The sequence below is a fragment of the Saimiri boliviensis genome, chromosome 4, assembly GCF_048565385.1.
Source record: "Saimiri boliviensis isolate mSaiBol1 chromosome 4, mSaiBol1.pri, whole genome shotgun sequence".
NCBI classification, from domain to species: Eukaryota; Metazoa; Chordata; class Mammalia; order Primates; family Cebidae; genus Saimiri; species Saimiri boliviensis.
The window spans coordinates 132,571,777-132,586,161 of NC_133452.1; the positions used below are offsets into that span (position 1 = coordinate 132,571,777).

A 14,385-nucleotide genomic window follows, 5' to 3' on the forward strand; every position below is an offset into this window, starting at 1 on the left:
CCTACAGTTCCAGCTACATGGGAAGCTGAGATGGGAGAATTGCTCAAGCCTGGGAGGTTGAGGCTGCAGTAAGCAGAGACAGCGCCACTACACTCCAGCCTCAGTGACACTGTACTCCAGCCTCGGTGACAGAGCAAGACCCTATGTGAAAAAAAAAAAAGTCTAAAAACATGTCGAAGAGGTTGTCTGAAACATATTAAAATATATTAAACATATTAAACATATGTTTTAATATTAAACATATTAAAAATATAAAGGCATACAGCAAATTTGAGACACATCCACCAGCAGTTCTTGCTTTGCTCAGTATAGTACTGGATGAAACACAAGCATATCAGAACTGTGCAAAATCAGAGCTACCAACATACATTGCTATAATTTTCTTTGTATACTAAATATAGCCAATAATATTAAAATGTCATAAATTGACGAACCTGGGTGGTGGCTTCACAAGCATTTCTTCTAATTCTCTACTCTTCTTTCAGTTAGACTACTTCATAATATAATTTATGAAGTAAATCCATAGAAATTGAACAAAATAAAAAAGGAGTTTATTGAGTGCAAGGGAAGCTCCAGAGAGGTAAAGACAGATGGAGAAATAATAATACTAAGCATGTTAATGACCTTCACAGTAACAGATTTTCTGGAGGAGTACGAGCTGAAGACAGAATGAAGTATATAGAATATAAAAGAGAGATGAAGGTGTGGGGAATCCAAGGGGTAAATGTGGGGTGGGGTGGGACAGACTGGGAGGTGCAGTTGGGTTCTGAACATTCTGCTTTAGATCCAGCACTTAGAGAAAGGAAAGTCACATTTATTTGGCTCCTTCCACAATCTTTAGAGAAATCTTCTGAAACATAACAGCAAAGATATATGAATGGCCAATAGTCTTTAGGGAAAAATGCTAATAAAACCATAGTGATAAACCACTACACATCTATTAGAATGACTAAAATTAAAACTATTAATAACTATATGTTCTCAAGGATGCGAAACAATCTGTACTCTCATCTATTGTCTATAGGAATGTAAAGCAACTACTCTAAAAATCAGTTTTGTATTATCTAATAAAGTTAAACAGACTAGTACTCTACGGCTAACATTTCTTTTCCTAGGTATTTACTCAGGAGAAGTGAAGAGTATGTCCAAGAATCTCTGTACAAGAATATTCATAGTTCCTTTATTTTTAATAGTAAAAAAAATCAGGAATGCCCACCAATACCCCCCCCAAAAAAGTGATTCAATCATACAATGGAATACTATCAGCAATAAAAATGAATTAACTACTGATACATGCAACAACATGGATGGATCCCATAGGTATTATACAAAGCACAAAAAGCCAGACACAAGGGAGGCTGTTTTAGGTGAATGGATTTGTATAAAGTTTTAAAACAGGAAGAACTATGTTATCATGATAATCATCAGACCAATGGCTGCTGGGGAGAGGGTGAAAAAGGGAACTTGTTGTATCTTGATAGTGGCATGAATTACATGGCTGTATTTGTCAGAATCTACTGATTAATTTGATAAAGATCAGATCATTTCAGTGTATGTAAATTTTGTAAGTTTAACATGCTTATAATACATTTTTAATATTAGTAATAAAAAAGCAGTTAAAAATAGTAGCAACCAAATTTAACAATGCATCAAAACAATACGTCATGATCAAGTGAGTTTTATACCAGGCTTGCAAGGTGATTTGACATACATAAATCAAGAAATGTGATATACCACATCAACAGAATTAAGAACAGAAACCATATGATCATCTCAATAGATGCAGAGAAAGCATTTGGTAAAACTCAACATAACTTCTTAATAAAAACTCTCAAGAAACTAGGGCTAGAAGCAACATACTTCAACATAATGAAGGCCCTATATGACAAACCCACAACTAATTTTATACTGAATAGGGACAAACTGATAGCCTCTCCTCTAAGATCTGGAAGAAGGCAAATATTCCCACTTTTACCATTTTTATTGTATATGGTACTAGAAGTCCTAGCCAGAGTAATCAGGCAAGAAGAGGAAAGAAAGGGCATCTAAATAGGAAAGGATGAAGCCACATTAGCCTTATTCACATGTAACATAATCCTTTACTTAGAAAAACCTAAAGATTTCATCAAATAAATGGTTAGAACTAAATAAATTCAGTAACCTTGCAGGATACAAAATCAACATGCAAACTTCCATAGCATTTATATACACCAACAGTGTACAATCCAAAAAAGAAATCAAGAAAGCAATACCATTTGCAATAATCACAAAGAAGAAATAAATATCTAAGAATCAATTTAACCAAAGAAGTAAAATGAAAACTATAAAACACTGATTAAAGAAATTGAAGAACACACACACAAAATTCAAAGAGTTGGGTGCATTGGCTCTCACATGTAATCCTAGCACTCTGGGAGACTGAGGTGGGAAAACTGCTTGAGCCCAGGAATTCAAGACCAGCTTGGAAAACATACTGATACCCTGTTTCTAGGGAAAAAAATTAAAACATATTTCATGCACATGAATTGGAAGAATTAATATTGTTAAAATGTTTATACTACTCAAAGCAATTTATAGGTTTAAAGTAATCCCTATTAAACTACCAATAATATTCTTCACAGAAGTAGGAAAAAAAATTATAAAATGTATGTGGATTATAAAATACACCAAATAGCCAAAGCAATCATAAGCAGAAATGAATTTTTGTATTTTTATAATTTTGTAGAGATGGCGTTCTGCCATCTTGGCCAGGCTGGTCTTGAACTCTTGACCTCGTGATCCACCTGCCTCAGCCTCCCAAAGTGCTGAGATTACAGGTGTGAGCCGCCGCGCCTGGCCCTTAAGATATTTCTAATCACCTTCACTCCAGGAACCAGATAATGTCTCTCTGAAAGACAGTAGAGTAGCATTCTACATGAGCAAATGAAAGCAATCTCCTCCAAATGACTTTGGACATATGAAGTGTGAAACGTGTGTCCTTACTAAAATGGAGTTAATCCTAGGTAGATAACCTTTTTTTGCATGAACTGGATTCTATGTGGCTCACCAGCTGTTCCACCACCAACTGTGCCCTTTAATAAAAGAGAGATCCCACCACAAACCAGCATTTCTCAAGTGGAAGTCTCTTGCTGACATCAACTTCAACAGGACAAATTTCTTTGGGAACCCAAAGGAAAGAAAACACTCAGGCAAAAGGGACTAAATAGCAATAATATCATACACTGTCATTGTGCTATAGGTAAATCAGTGCTTCAGCACTTTAGAAATGCTAATTACCTTAATCCTACCTGCACATCTCTGGATTGTGACTGTTTTCTTTCCTTTTGCAGACGATGCGATTGGAACCACAGTTACACACAAGTAGTGGTGGAGCAGGGTTTACAGACAACCCTGCCCCAGGGCCACGTTCACACCACTGCACTCTTCCGGAATGTGAGGGTGGGTGGCGAGTCCAGCTCAGGGAGAGAGAGTTCAGATAGAGAGGAAGAAAAAAAGTGTGCAGAGTGGATCACTTTGATGGTCTGGGGCTCTCTTTCCAGGAGAGAAGGGGACAAGAATTATGTCACCACCAAGAAAAATAGTTTCTGGCTTAAACCTGAGCATCTCCAGCTCTGGGACAGGTGGCTGGACAGGGAAGACACACTAAGCCAACCTCTCCTGAGGATTCTGCGGGAGTTTCCCTGACCTCACCGCCACCTCTCACTCTTTGCTCTTGCTTTTCCCCAGGGACTCATGAGAGCGTCCTGTCCAGTTCCTGCTGGGTCCCGGGTTCTAGAGAGTGAGTGGCGGATGGGCTTCATAAAGTGGGAGATCTCCAGGATCCTCCTTGGATTCCAGCATTCCCAGGGAAGCCGGATCTGCGTCCCGGAGCCCCCTCCTGCTGCTCCGTGGGCCCCGACCTTGCGGAGACCCGGGCTGGCGAGGAGAGGAGCAGGACGAACTGGGTTAGGGAGGACGGCGGGAAAGGGCGGCCTGCGGGGCTCAGCAGCTCCTCCCGCGGCGCCTCCGCCCTGGCTTGGGGTCTGCAGACTCCTCAGGCCATTTCTCCGAGCGCCGCCGCCCCACGCCGCCCTCCCCCAGACCCCGCCCCTCGGTCCCAGCCTCAGTTCCCACCACACAGTGAGAAGCTCCCGGGGGAGCCGCTCCTGGGCGGGGCCGGACGTGGGAGGGAGAGCGGGAAGCTGAGACCGCGCGGGCTCCCTTCCGCATCCGGAGACGGGGGCGAGGGGGACCCCAGGGGAGCGGGGTGGGGCACCAGGCTTCCTCCGCCTCTCCCGCCCCCGGCGTGCCAGTTCCCGGCGCCCAGGCCCGCACTCTCGGGTGTTGGGGGCCGCCAGGTTCCGCCTCCACCGGCCGCGCCCTGAGGTCCTCCGCGGCGCCTTCGGGGGGGACACGGGGTTCCTGCGCTTCCACAGGCGCGGCGAGGATCAGAATGTGAAGCCGCGGGCAAAGCGGGTGAAGATGGAGCGGGACTGTGGGCGCCCTGAGGAAAGTTCTCGACGGCCGCGGGGAATGTGTTCCTGAGGGCCCTGAGGCTCCTGAGCCGGCACCGCCACCGGGGCCAGCCGGTGAGTGTCACCCTTCGGGCACCGGCGTTCCCCTCAACGCCGCTCGGACCGGCCCGGGTCTCCCAGGCGTAGGGGGCGGGGCCTCTGCTGACCCCTCAAGGGTCGGGGAGCCGTCGCGATGTTTTACTCCAGGTTTGTACGTCAATCTAGATGGTGATTGACTTCTGCTCTAACCAATCACGGACTGGAGATAGGAGCTGAGGTGGGCGGGCGATGTCGGAGGGGCAGGGCCGCTTCTCTTCCCTCCATTGCCCAGCCTGGAGCTGAAGGCTGGGAGATCCAGGGCCCGGCACCTGCAGATGCTGCGCGGCTGTGTGGCGGCTCCGGACGGTACCTTCGTCGGGGGACACTTTCAGTCTACCTACGACGGGAAAGAGTTTATGTCCTTGAGCCACGACCTACAGACCCGGACAGCTGCGCAAACCTTGGCTCAGGATCAAGCGGTCTCCAACTGCTTGCTACAAGACCTCTGGCCAGGACGCTGACAGTTGGCATTCTCATTTAATTTTCTCCTATAGACAGAATCCTACTGTCTATGGCTCAATATGCCTCAGCCTTCTGACTTTCCTCAGAGCAATCTCGCAGGAAAGTCACGCAGGTTCTAATGGGAAGGTCACCTTGAGGGGCTGGGCTGGGGGCTTCTACCCAGCAGAGATCACAGTGACTTGGCTGTGGGACAGGGAAGACCAGACCCAGATGCACAGCATGGGGACCTCAGACCTCAGGGGTATGAGACCTTCCAGAAGTGGGCAGCTGTGGTGGTGCTTCTGGGGAGAGGCAGGGATCCCCATGGCTGTGCAGCACGAGGGGCTGCTCAGGCCTCTTACACTGAGGTGAGTAAAGACGTGAGTGGGAGTGGAAACCCTTTCAGGGAACCTGCACAGCAGGAGCTATTCTGTGTTAGGGTCAGGGTTTTGACTTGAAGGCCCAGGCCCCTTTCATTCCCTTCTCAGAACTCCCTTTCCAGCTCATCCTCACCACCATGGAAATCATTTCTGACTTAGAGCTACTTCCTGCTCTGGTGCTTGGACCTGTGATGTGCAAGAAGTTCTCAGGCATGGGAGGGACTGGGATGATGGCTTTGCCTCATCTCACGTGTGGTGATCCCACTGCTATTGGGGGATTGGCCGAGTCACTTCTCCTGGTTCCCGCTGGAGCTGGGGATGGTGAACCCAGTCAAGTCACAAACCCTGAGAGGGAACCAAGCAGACTGACGAGGAGGGCACTACCTGTCAAGTGCCCAATGGCCCGGATCAGAAGAGGTGAAGGGTAAGAGAGGAGGCTACTGGGAACCAGAAGCTTGGCAGCCAGGAAGCTGAGAAAGTGCAGGCTGACAGTAGAGGCCCGAGGCTGGAGACCCTCGGAGTAAGCTGTGCTGTTTCCTCTGAGCTCCAGGGTGCAGGGGAGGGTCCTCTACACCAGGCAGCTTCAGACAAGGGAGCTTCAGACCTCATGATCATTTCTGGGTTCTGTATAACCCTTATCCTCCATGAGGATTCTAAACATCTAGATAAGGTACCCAGAACCCCAGGAATCTGATTCTCATATCACCTGAATTACCTTTACCAAAGGGATCATCCTTCCATTTGGTTCATTTCTACAAGATACGAAATATTAAATCAAACAGTAATACAGGATTAATGTGAGGTACCAGATGTTACATGGATAGATTCCCCTGGTTGTCTATATTGGAGGAAGACACAGGTCCAACCCTATTCACAGATGAGAATAGCAGGGTAGTGGTATTCAGGACCTTGATACTGGGCACCCCCACCCTGCAGGGAAGGCCCTCTCTATAAACAGATGTCCAGCAGGGTGACTGCATGATACCATACTGTCTCTTCCTTCTGTCCTATGCCCTGGGTTTGACTTTTAAATCTCAGCTAATTAGCAATATTAACCAGATATTTAAGATATTCAGGGCCCTTCTCCACCTTGGCACCTAACAGGGTTTTCTGTCCTAAGAACTTCTGCAGGAGTCTACTTTATAAATTCCAGCACTGAAGGGGTGGCAGGGGCTGCTTGTCTCTAACCCCTGAAATAGAGAGGATGGGGCCACAGTTTCTGCCTCCCCATCTCACAGTGCTACCTCAAATTACAGTTTCCACTTGCAGGCTCTGCTGGGTCCTCTTTGTTGTCATTCTCCAGGTGGTGACAGGGTCAGGGAAGCTGTCCTCACAGCTTCCTGAAATATGATTCCTGAGGCCTGATGCCAACAGGGGTTGAGGAAGTGGAGCAACTTTGTGCTGTAGGGAATCTTTGGATTTGAAGGTAGGGAATGGCGGTGGGCTGCCCATAATGCTCAGGGTGCCAAGCCTGAGAGTGGCTGAGCTGAATCTGTTCATTACCATGTTCTCCACAGTTTGAGAGCTGCCTTGTGCAGACCAGCAAGACACAGACTGTTCTCACCTCCGTTGTCTCTCTGTGGATCCTTACTTCTCTTCCCCTGACTGCTCAGCTGATAAGCTCTGTCTTCTTCCAAGCATATTATAGGGAGGATGGGTTGGGGAGAGGAGCCAATTACACAGATGCTTAAGAACCCCTTCCACATAATTCCAATGTCCATGCCTGGGGTCCCCTTCCTTAGATCAAGATCAATCTCCTTTTCTGGGAATGGAAGGGTGTCAGTGTCTCCTTCCCACATCTCGCCTGTCACTCACTTACACTAAATAGATGTCTTGCTCTGTTAGTTACTGTTCTCATATTGTTTCTATGAACGTGGTGAAATATTACCAACTGTTAATAAAACATGGAAATCAGGCTCTCTTTTTAGATTCTGACCATCTGCAGTGCTGAGGTAGGGGCAGTTGGGGAGAGAAGGGCGGGTGGAGGGGCAGGAGCTGAGTGGTGCGCGGCCTCACTCTGCTCAGTAAAGTTCCTGCTGTGGTCACTTCTTGTCTACTTGTCTGGATCCCTCCTTGTACTGTGATTTGTGCCTGGTCTTTAGAGGCAGGTGATGCTCCAGGTCAGAGGCCTCACTCATCTCCAGGCTGAGCCTGGAATCCTAGTTGTGTTTCCCTTCTCTTTAGTACGCTTAAACCTAGATGATGGCCAAGCTGCTGTGTGGTCACATTTTGGAGAGAAAGCAAAACAGGCAGGAGCGAGGACCCTGGCGCTCCCACTGCTGCCTGTGGGCATGCACACACTCATGCTCCACTTCCACACTCACGCTTACACACGTGCACACACATACTACCATTCCCACCCATGCACATGCACACTCTTGTGCACACACACACACTCTCTCTCAAGTCAGCACTGGAGCATGGCAGCTCCTGGCATCCTCACACCCATGTGCCATTCTCAGGGATTTGTGCAGCTGTGCCTGGTCTGTCCCGCAGACCCTGGCCGATGAATGAAATGAGTACTCAGACACAGGGATGCAGTGTAAGAGCAGCTAGGTGACGGCCTGGCTCTAGTAGCCACAGAGCAGCCTCCAGAAGCTGGAGCTGCTTGCTTTTGTTCAGTGCAGGCCAATGCCGAAAGCCTGGAGCAAACACAACCTGTAGATAATTAACACTGTTCCCTCCACAAAGATGATCAAAGGTCAGTTTCTGGTCAACATAAGTAAACAAGCCTGTTTAAGATAAATTTCCCTACACTCCCTTATACCTACTCCTTGCCCTCTGCCTCAGAGTTATAGAACAGCTGCCTTCAGCTATTCTCCTCTGGGGCTCTACAGAACCTTCCAACTTTCAGGTTTGCCTCCTTTCCCTACAGTTTTTCCCACCACTCTGACTGATCCTCCACACAGCTGGAGGCAGGAGCTCCTGAGGAGGCATCACCAGGAACCACCCCAAGAGGAGGGTTGAGGGAGTGGGGTCCCTCCAAGGCACTAGCGGATGGGATGATACCTTCGAGATGCACTAGTAAGGGCAGACAGATGCTTGCTCCAAGGCCATCTCCTTCCATCTCCTCTCCCAGCTCAGGCTCACAGCCCTGACCTGAGGCCCAGCTAGATGGGCAGAAGGCATCCTCCCATGAGGGCACATAACCTGCTTCCCTGCATCAGAGCCCTCGGTAGTACCATTCAGTTGGACAGACATAGGAAAGAGCAGGTCACAGAGGACAAGTGGGTGCTGTCCTGGAATCCATAGCCAAACATCTCAGAGTACTGAGATTAGGTACCCCAGGAGCAGAGGATTTCCACACTTGCCACCCTTGTAGTTCTCCACCCAGAGAGCACACTGTGGAAACAGCTGGTGCTTCCCCCGGAGCATGGAGGTTCCTGCAGAGAGGACACAGGAAACCCCGGTACCCCGAAAGTCACCCATCCTGATCCACCCCAGCATTGCTTCCTGCCCTCCTCTGTCTACCTCCACGCTCCGGGAACCGTTGGGCATGGATGGTGGAGCCTCAGGACCTGCTCTGGCCATCAGAGAAGACCTTGCACTACCAGCAGCTCAGAGGAACCCCAGGTCTGCAGTGGGGGGAGGTCTCACTCCAGGGGGACTGGCCCAGTCCTGAGAGCAACACAGGTGGCAAGTGAGTTCTGAGATTCCCACATGTGGCCTGCAGTCCACAGGAATTCCTGCAGCCAGTGACCCTGTTCATGCTGATGGGTGCAGTGACCACAGCTGGAGGTTTGACCATGATAAACACCAATGGTTCCACCTCTTTGCCTTTAGTCACATAGTAACTGGATAAGGTGAATGTAACTGAATTTGGATTCAGATGCTCGTGGCTTTAACAGGCAAATATACAAGAGGTGAGTTGTGAAGGGAAAGCAGCTTTATTCAAATACCAGCAGTTGAGGAGAGGGCTGGGCTCAAGTCTCAAGAAACCATCTCAAATTTTTAGGCTGACAAGGCTTTAAAAGTGAAATCTTGGGCTGGAAACATGCAGGAGCGGCACAGGGTGCAGATCTGGATGCCTTGTTCCAAGGGCTCTTGAAATATTGTCCACCTGGAGTTCTGGCTGGCAACATCTCAACTGTGGACAGATTATAGGTGATCTGTCTTGAGGTGATCTCCAAGTGAGGGGAATTCCACAGCTGGGTCTCCATGCCTGGCTTGTTTCAAGATTAGACTTAGAGTTTCTAAGCAAGAATATAGTTCTAATAGACACACGTGCATATGTTGGTCATTCAGGTACACCTCAAGGCTATGGCTATATTTTAAGACTACAGAAAAAAGTTTCTACAGTTTATTTCAAGGTTACATCTTAAGACTAACAAGAAAGAAAAAAAAAGTTTAGGAAGCATTTTGTAGCTGAAATATGAGAGGTTTCCTGCTGGACGTCAGGATGTGAGTGTGAAGACTCACACCTAACCCCCTGCTGTGACGCTGATGCTGATGCTGCACACTCGCCCACCTTGTGTCCACTGCCAGGACTGGGTGAACAAGACAAAAGAATGTGAGGACAGGGAGGTGCACAGCAGTGACAGTGCAAGACTGCGTAGTGGAAATTGTGTCTTCCATGACTTTTTTGAGGGTGAAGAGGTAGAAGGTGGGACCTCTGGTGACGATTGCTTCTCAGCTTCGATCCCTTCTCAATACACAGGCACACAGGCAAGGCTGACAACAGGAGAAACTGGGTAGGGGCAGAAGAGGTTCCACAGAAGAGCAGCTTGCCTGAGTGTGCTCTGAATCTGCTAGGTCAGAGAGGAGGAAACCTCACATTGGCTCTGCCAGATCTCCACCCTCCCCACCCCACTTCCACTCCCTAAGCAACCCCCAGGGGCAGGGAGGTGAGTGTGCCAGGACTCAGGCACAAGAACCTTGATCAGGCAACAATGATTAAGGTGGCACCCTATCCATGTCCCTTAGCAATTGAAGCTTTGTCTGGACACCACCTCCTTGCCCCCACTTTTCAGACCCAAGCCCTCCAAGCCACAGCCAGTCATACAAGGGAAGTGCCAGGCACAGATGTCAGGCTGAGTCATTGCTGGCCCCTGAGCCTCCTGGAAAGGCTCTCACAGTTTCTGGCTTGCATGTGGTTGCTGCTTCTGTATTGGAGAAGACCCCTGAGTTTGAGGCCAGATCCCCGTCTCACCCTCTCAGGTGACCTTGTGATTGTTCTGCAATTATCTGCATAGATTTCTTCTCAGGGCTATCACTTTCTGTAGACAGCCAAGTTCCTCTTTCTTCTTGGAGTTCAGCCTGGGCAATGAGGTGACCAAACACCCTGTGAGGGCAGAAGCCTCCTCAATGCCAGCTTATGACTCCACTCCTTGCCACCTCCAGAGATGGGAAATGACACCTCGATCCACGATCCACTAATTCCTCCTCCCCTTACCTTCTCACGTGCATCAGGAACCTTGGGGCGTGTGGAGGGCACCCAGGGTGCATGGGCGGCAGTGGAGGCTTTGGGAAAACTGACCAGGAAGCCAGGGAATAAACCTTAGGTGACTAAAATTTTTTCTATTCTGCACACGTTGGAGAATGACCCCAAAAGATTTTTAAAGACCAATTATTTAGCAACCAACCTATTTGGCTGAGTCATAGACATGGAGAGGATGAACAAACACTGTCTTTACCTACTACACGCTTGAGGACTCAAGACCTCCATCCATCAGGTAAGCCCCACACCCAGAGAGACACCCACTCCTCCACCTCCTTACATTTTGTATTTTTTCAGACTTTACATCCTCATCCCACCCTCTGGTGTCTTCCCATTTTGGGATCTACTAGTTCCACCCTCTGTCTCCTTCCAGGTGGCCAGAGCTGGCAGTGTGTGTCCGATGAGAATGATGCCAGGATCCTCAGTGATGAGCAGCATCACGTTGAGGTCAGTGTTAAGAGCTGCCTGATGAGACAGACGTGTCCTCCACGGTGAGTGCTGAGCTCATGGAACCCTGAGGTCCTCCCTGTTCCTTAGTGTGTTTGTCTTCAGTCCCATCATCTAGGTCATGGGCACCTGATACGTAACGGACACGTGACTGGTTCACGCCCCCTGGACTTTGATGCTGTGTTGGGATGCTTTCCTGGCCTCTATGTGGAGACTCTTTCTTCTCTCATCATATTACGTCTCTCTCCCCAGCCCCAAGAATGTCCTCTGACCCCACACAGTACACCAGCACCTGCCTGTGTGCCTTATGTTTCTGCCTCATTTCCCTTTTTCATTCCTTACTCTGACTGTGTCAAGTTTGAACAGACATGGTACAAGACCCTCCCATTCTGGAATGTGACCATCTGCCCTTCAGGAGAAGACACCAGGGTGGGGGTGATGAAAAATCTACTCCCCCGCCGACATCCCCACCCTCTGGCTTCCTTCTGCATCAGCAGCACTCCTGAACCCCCATTCTTGATTGTCAGAATTTTTATCATCACTAAAAATGAAACACAAGTGCATCTGCATTACGTGTGGGTGCTGTCTTGTTTACTGTATTTGGGGTGAGGTTATTTTAGCGCATGGTCCAGGGTAAATTCCTGTGAGGCCTGCATGCCCTGCTGTGAGGTCAGAGGGGGATGGGACTAACACTGCAGAGCCCTGGCTCCCCCACTACCTGCCAATTGCTGGCCCTTTGTGGGGGTCTATTCTGCTTTCTCTGGCCTGAGAGACGCTGGGGTGTTTCTGATCCTGGGGTACCTGGGGGGTTTCCAGGGATGGAGGGGCCTGGGCACTGGGGGGAAGCTTGGGTATCTCCTCCCAGGCTTTCTCAGTGCCTCCTCATCTGTTCCTTCAGCTTCTGGATGTTGAGCACCCGGGCCTGGGGCCCCCACTCCCTCCTGCCCTTCCAGCAGGGCCTCGTCCAGATCCAGCTGCTGCTCCAGCAACTCCTCACTTGGGCCAGCTCAGCTGTATGGCGGGTCCTGGGGCCTGGTGAGGAAAATTAGGGAGGCAGCATCAGCCGGAGCAGGTGTTGAGGCCCTGGGAACCTGTGCTGCAGGGTCTGGGTGTAAGGGAGGAATTGGACCTCCCTGTCTCTTTTTCTAGCCCATTAGCTTAAGCCCAAGGAGCTCCCTGTCTTGGGTATAGGCCTTTGGAGGGACTGATAGAGATCCCTGGTTCAGGGGCTTTATCTGGATGCCTTGAACAAGGATGGGGGGTCCCTGGAAAGAGAGGACCAGCTGTCCCTCACCAGTAAGAAATAATTAAGTGTTAGATGGGAGAACTCCTGTTCAGGGACTTTGTGGACTGTGCAGCTGTGGAGAGGGCAGAGGGGAGACAAAGCCCTGATGTCTGAGCTGTGGTGGAGGCAGGAGCTGGAGCTGAGAGCTGGAGATAGACAAGGGGCTTCAGTGGTGGGGGTGGTGCAGGGTGGGATTCGGAGGGATTTTCCTTACTCTGGTATAATCCCCTTTACCTCCTCCACCCCCATGTTTGGTGCCACCTACCTTTGGGGGTGACCTCAGCTTCTCACTGCCCCTGGAGCTGTTCTGCTCTTCTCTGCTTGCCTTGGGGATTTTTGAGTAACATCTTCAGAAGCCCTGGGGTGCCAGGGACCAGAAGGTCAGGAGGAGGCAAAGGAAATGGCACCGAGAGAGCCAAGGCAGAGGCAGGACCATGGTGGGTGAGGCAGGGGCTGTCTGAGCTGCCCAGCAGCCACCAGGAACTCCAGGCCTTGGCCTCACTTAGGTGCCAGATCTGTCACAGCCACTGCCCCCATCCTGTTCTGCTGTCCCCAGTGTCCCTCCCAGCCTGGCCCCAGACAGAATCCAGAACAACTCCTGTTCCTGATCTGAAAAACCTTCCCGCCAGTTTAGGTACAGCTTGCTTTAGAGCACTGGGCCCGGCCTTCCGCAGGTCTTCTGTCTGTTTCTCTTGGCGTTGTGTCTCTTCTCACTTATTCTCCTGAATGCTGCAAGGAAGGAATTACATCACTGGGTTGCAGATGAGGAAACTGACTTAGGTGGTTTCTTTCAGCACTCACTGGGCAAGTGTCTATCAGGGCCAGCTGTGGGCCAGATGTGTACAGGACTCCCAGGACTCCACAGCTGGTTGGTGGAAGAGCCTGGAAGTTTCATGTCCAGGTCCAGGTCCAGGTCCAGGTCCACTGGACTGGAAAGCTCATCCTGACCTTGCCTAAGTACTGATTTCCCCTTTGCAGGTGTATCTTTTTTATTTTTATTTTTGAGACACAGTATCACTCTGTCACCCAGGCTGGAGTGCAGTGGCACAATCTTGCCTCACTGCAACCTCCAACTCCTGGGTTCAAGTAATTCTCCTGCCTCAGCCTCCTGAGTAGCTGGGATTACAGGTATGTGCCACCACACCCAGCTAATTTTCGTAATTTTAGTAGAGACAGGGTTTCACCATGTTGGTCAACTGGTCTCGAACTCCTGACCTCAGGTGATCCACCCACCTTGGTCTCCCAAAGTGCTGGAATTACAGGTGTGAGCCACCACGCCCAGAAATGCAGGTGTATTTTATTTATTTATTTACTTTTTAAATTTTATTTTACTGCATTTTAGGGGTTGGGGTACATGTGAAGAACATGCAAGATTGTTGCATAGGTACACACGTGGCTGTGTGATTTGCTGCCTTCCTCCCCATCACCTATATTTGGCATTTCTCCCCATGCTATCTCTCCCCAACTCCCCACCTGCCACTGTCCCTCCCCTATTTCCCCCCAACAGACTCCAGTGTGTAGTGCTACCCTCCCTCTGTCCGTGTGTTCTCATTGTTCAACACCCGCCTATGAGTGAGAACATGCGGTGTTTGATTTTCTGCTCTTGTGTCAGTTTGCTGAGAATGATGTTTCCAGGTTCGTCCATGTCCCTACAAAGGACAGGAACTCATCGTTTTTTATGGCTGCATAATATTCCATGTGTATATGTACCACATTTTCCCTGTCCAATCTATCATCGATGGGCATTTGGGTTGGTTCCAGGTCTTTGCTATTGTAAACAGTGCTTCAGTGAACATTTGTGTG

General features: G+C 49.3%; 1 protein-coding gene, 1 long non-coding RNA gene and 1 pseudogene across 3 annotated transcripts in view; 2 read left to right on the forward strand and 1 right to left on the reverse strand.

The window, feature by feature from the left end:
• Positions 1 to 14,385, forward strand: part of LOC101040877 (class I histocompatibility antigen, B alpha chain-like) — a 361,503-nt gene that overhangs the window by 318,770 nt on the left and 28,348 nt on the right. The gene's annotated exons all lie outside the window — the stretch shown is intronic.
• LOC141584355 (uncharacterized) lies at positions 4,032 to 11,856 on the forward strand. Its single transcript, XR_012517373.1, has 4 exons — positions 4,032 to 6,839; positions 6,931 to 11,085; positions 11,224 to 11,297; positions 11,403 to 11,856. It is a non-coding gene; the product is annotated as an uncharacterized LOC141584355 (long non-coding RNA).
• Positions 11,968 to 13,018, reverse strand: LOC141584106 (mitochondrial coiled-coil domain protein 1-like; annotated as a pseudogene).